Source organism: Acomys minous (assembly GCF_964271855.1).
Source record: "Acomys minous genome assembly, chromosome: 16".
In the NCBI taxonomy this organism is placed as follows: Eukaryota; Metazoa; Chordata; class Mammalia; order Rodentia; family Muridae; genus Acomys; species Acomys minous.
In genome coordinates, this window is record NC_140498.1 from 91,659,007 (window position 1) to 91,663,655 (window position 4,649).

Here is a 4,649-nt window from a genome sequence, read left to right on the forward strand (position 1 = left end):
AATAGGTTATTTATTTTTATCTTATGTGCATGAGTATTTCCCCTACATGTATGTCTGTGCACCATGTGCATGCCCGGTGCTCACAGAGGTCAGAAGAGGGCATCAGATCCCCTGGGACTGGAGTTACAGATGGTTCTGAACTGCCACGTGGGTCCTGGGAACTGAACCCAGACCATCTGCGAGAGCAGCCGGTGCTCTTAACTGTTGACCCATCTCTTCAGTGCCAGAAATGTGATAATTTTTTAAAAACCCCTTTTCAATCTGGGGTTTTGTTATTTGCAAATGCCTTCTAGGTTCTAGAATTATAGGGACTTGTCTGAAGAATAAGTAGCTTGTCAGCTAACTTAAACCCGAGTCAAGTTTTTGAAATTTGGTCCTGTTTGGGGGCCACACTTATTGGCTGTGGAGGACTGCTGTGTGCATGCAGGGAGTTAGCAGCCCTCTAGCCACAAGATGTCAGCAGTCCCTTGTCCAAGTCGTGAAAGCTAAGATGTCTTTGGATTGTTTGGTGCCATCTAGAGTGTGTATACCCCTAGCTCATTTACTTGTTGCTCATTTTATTTCTTTATTTTTTTTTATTTTTTTATTTTTGAGGCAATAATTCTTCTTAGAAATCACTTACCCAAAAGAACAGTCTGCCTCAGTGTCCCCCATGAGTTCCAAACCCTCAATTTCCCACTCTCTTTTCCTAGTCATGGATGGTGAGACTGTTGGGTCTCGGAGCTTTTGAGTGGAATAAAATTGTGACACGCTTCCTTGTTTCCTAGATTGCCTTGTGTGACTTCTTAAGACTAGGTCCCCTGACCAGATCCTAGAAACACACACACACACACACACACACACACACACACACACACACATGTTTCCCTGGAGCACAATGGCTAATGCATACCCTGTTGTTTACACACACACACACACACACACACACACACGTTTCCCTGGAGCACAATGGCTAATGCATACCCTGTTGTTTACACACACACACACACACACACACATTTCTCTGGAGCACAATGGCTAATGCATACCCTGTTGTGTAGGCACTGGAACCCTTGTGTAGTTGCCATAGTATTCAACAAAGCTCCCCCTCGGATCACACCTCCCAAAAGAAACTGAAAGCAGAGATTCAAAACAGGTGTTTGTGCATAAATATTAATAGCATCATCCTTTGCAATACTCACGGCGTGGAAGCAACCCCCAAGTGTCCACAGGTGGAAGAGTGGTCAAATTAATTTGTGAGCGTGAGAGCTGGAATACTATTCAGCCTTCAAAAGGAACGATGTTTGGATACACGCTCTAACAGATGCGTGGTCCTTGAAGACATTTTAAGTGAGACAAACCTGTTACAAAGGGACAGGTATCGTGGCTCTACTGATCTAGGATGAAGAAGTTTACAGGACAGGAAATGAAACTGGAGGCCATCAGGCACTAGGCCAGGAAAGAAATGGGCTGTATTACCTAGTGGGTCCCGTTCTTTTGCAACACACTAAAGACCTCTGAAACTCGAAAACAAGGAAGGCCAGACACCTGGGAATGTAATTAATGTCACTAAATTGTGTGTGTGTGTGTGTGACTAAAGACTTTGGAAAGTAGAAAACAAGGAAGATCACACACCTGGGAGTGTAACGAATGACACCAAATCATGCAGTCAGAAACCATTTTGTGTAGTCTATAGTTCACCACAATAAAAAGCTTACAAGCCTTCTCTCTCCCCCAGTGAATCAAGCCTTGGACTTCCGACAAGTCTTAAGGCAGCGTGGTGCCATGCTTTCTGAAGATGCTTTGATGGATGAAGGAAGAGCAGAGAAGGAATGTTCGGATCCGGAACTCTGCTTCCTGGCATATCTAGTGGAAACTGCTGAGTTGGGTGACATCGCTCCCTGTTTACATGACCCACCTGGAGCAAGCGATGATGTGCCTTGCCCTGGATGAGGATTCCAAGGGTGCAGAGAACAAAGCTGGCCTTCATAGGAGTTCATGCAGTTTGAGTCCCTACGGACCCCAAGCTTTTAACGTGGGACTCAAATGTGGTTTGCTGAGGCTTGGAGCTGAGGTGCTTAAACTTTAGATTCAAGAAGCTGTTTTGAGAATTTACTTAGTTAAACACTAATAAGAACAAAATGAAGTTAGCAGCTCTCAAACAACCCTGGGCTTTCTGAGTCATGAGTTAAAAACAAATCACATTTCCCAAAAATGTGTTTTTCTCAGTACAATGTCAATTAGATGGGAGAAGTGATTTTCCTGGGAGGAGGAAAAAAAAAAAAAGCGGGAGCTCAGGGGCCCTTTTCTGTGGCCCCAGATGCTCCTGAGGCAAAAATCGGCAGTTCCCTGCTGGGGCCGAGACAGCCATATCTGTATTTCCTTGTCTATCTTTCCGACTTATCAGGGGGTGGATGGCATTTGATGATTTAATCTGTGTAATCTCTAGACAGAACATGTCTCCACTTGGCTGCCAGGAAAATGTTAATTTATTCTACTTCTGGAGCTACACGAGTAAATGAACTGATTGAAAATGAGGTGTGTGCCTCTGAGTGTGTGTGTGTGTGTGTGTGTGTGTGTGTGTGTGTGCATGCACGTGCACACGCATGGGGGTCTGCACAAAGAGAAACAGATCAATTTTTAACTAGAAGTCTCACACGTCTCCTTGTACTTAGAAACCGAAACACCACCGCTCTCCAAAAACTGCAAAGAACTGTTGTGTGTGGTTGTTTTTCTGAGGGCTGCACAGGGGATTGTTTGTTTGTTTGCTTGCTTTTACGTCTCCCAGCAATGGTGTAAAGAACGTCAACCTGTGGCTCTGTAGGGGTCTGTCACCTGAAATACCTTTCTCTCCGAAGAGCCAAAATGTCTCAGGTCTGAGGGCTCCTTGCTATTTAAGAGGCTTTTTTTTTTTATCGAGTGGTTTGGGACGGAGCACAGCAAAGGCAACTGTTATTCTCTGTTTGTTCAAGTTTGCATAAAAATAAGCTTCATTGAAAAGGCTTTGGCCAAAGGAGCTGAGGTGTTACATTCTGCTCCTACCAAAGTCTCCAGCAGCTTCCAAAGTCTTCTGGTCCTTCTCTCCTCCCTGTGAGTCCTGGCACCCTCGTGTGGTACAGGTCAGCCTCCAGCAAAGGGTCTATTAAAGCCAGGTGCCTGGCTTCCTTCAGCTGTTTCCTGGCACACAGTAAGAAGCCAGCAAGAGCTTCAAAGAGCCCAGGCATTCTGGTCTTTGAGGATGGCTGGTAATTTGTTCTAGAACAAAAAGAACCCCCTCTCCCTCCCTGCTTTCTTCCCTACCTTACTTCCTTCTCTTCTTCCTGGATCTCATGTGTCCCAGGCTGGCCACTGTAGGCTTTAATTTTTTTTTAAACCTACTTTATTTGGGGTTCCTTAATGACTATACCTTCCTTCCAACACATCAGCCCTAGGTAGGAGAGAAAGAAGGTTTGTAGGGACATAGGATGCAGACCTTTATAGACTCAGTTCCTTGGGGCGACTCCACTCTTCATCATCAGGATTATGCGGTCCAATCAAACAGCAAACAGAGGCAGCAAATGGCAAGCAACAAACAGAAACAGCAACTGTGGAACAAATCAGCTGCAGACTTTTTGGAGTTTTCTCAGGAGTGTTTCGCTCTAGGAAGAGAAGCAAATCCATATGAAGCCAAGTGATGCAAAGCGACTCAAGGCAATCTCTCTCTCTGTCTCTGGGCTGTTATTTATACCCTCGCAGACTCTGCAGCAGGATGCTTTTCGGCTGGCAAAAAACCTACGCTCCCTTGCATGAGTCAGTCAGTTTCCACCTGACAAAGATCACGTGCCCTCTCACCAGGCAGTTTCACACCCCACACTTGGAATCGAAATAAAAACAGGTTCACATAACCAAAACTTCCACTACAGGCCTCAAACTCACTATATAGGCAAGGATAACCCTGCCATTATGTTCTTCCTGCACCTTCTGCAGAGCTGGGATTTTAAGGTGTTTGCCACACCCCTGGTATATTTTGTCCCAGGGTGGAGCTTCGTGCTTGCTAGGTGAGCACTCTGCCAACTGAACTTCACCCCAATCTTGCTTCACTCACTAAGATTCCTATTATTTTATAAGCAAGGTAGGAAAGTAGGGAGACTCAAAGATCACACCTATACAGCCTATAAAAAGAAGAAGCCAGAATAGGCAGGTTTTGGTTTTTTGTTTTTTTTTCTTTAACACTTAAGCAAATAAATGTGACTTGGCCCGTGCTTACTTTACTCTGCCTCACGCTGTTTACTATCTTGGTACAAGCTATTATGCCTACCACCCACCAAGCTGACTGAAGTTGGTCTCACAGGGGCTTGATCCCTCCAGCCCATTTTACAGATGAGGCGATGTATTGGGAATGAAGTGGTTGGAGGACACACGGACAGCAAGCATCGAGAGCTGGGGTTTGAAAGTCCTCTGTGTCTGTGCTGCTGTGTCACCACAAGTGAAACATTGCAGTCCCCTGATTTGTTTAGAGAAAACTTCCTTCATGAAGAGGACCATGAACTGAATACCAAAAACATGGCATGGAACAGTCAGTGGGTGGAATAGACGTTACAGTCTGCATGTAATTAACAGGCTTGTGGTTAAGCATCCTGCTCCAAACATCACTGCGCACAATGAGTCACTATAGCCTCCGTGGACCTGAG

General features: G+C 45.2%; 1 long non-coding RNA gene across 1 annotated transcript; it reads right to left on the minus strand.

Moving 5' to 3' along the window:
- Positions 1-825: 825 nt before the first annotated feature.
- On the minus strand, positions 826-1,019 carry LOC311586587. The gene is made up of 2 exons (XR_014775597.1): positions 984-1,019; positions 826-938 (listed from the first exon to the last, which is right to left on the minus strand). It is a non-coding gene; the product is annotated as an uncharacterized lncRNA (long non-coding RNA).
- Between the last annotated feature and the right edge of the window lie 3,630 nt (positions 1,020-4,649).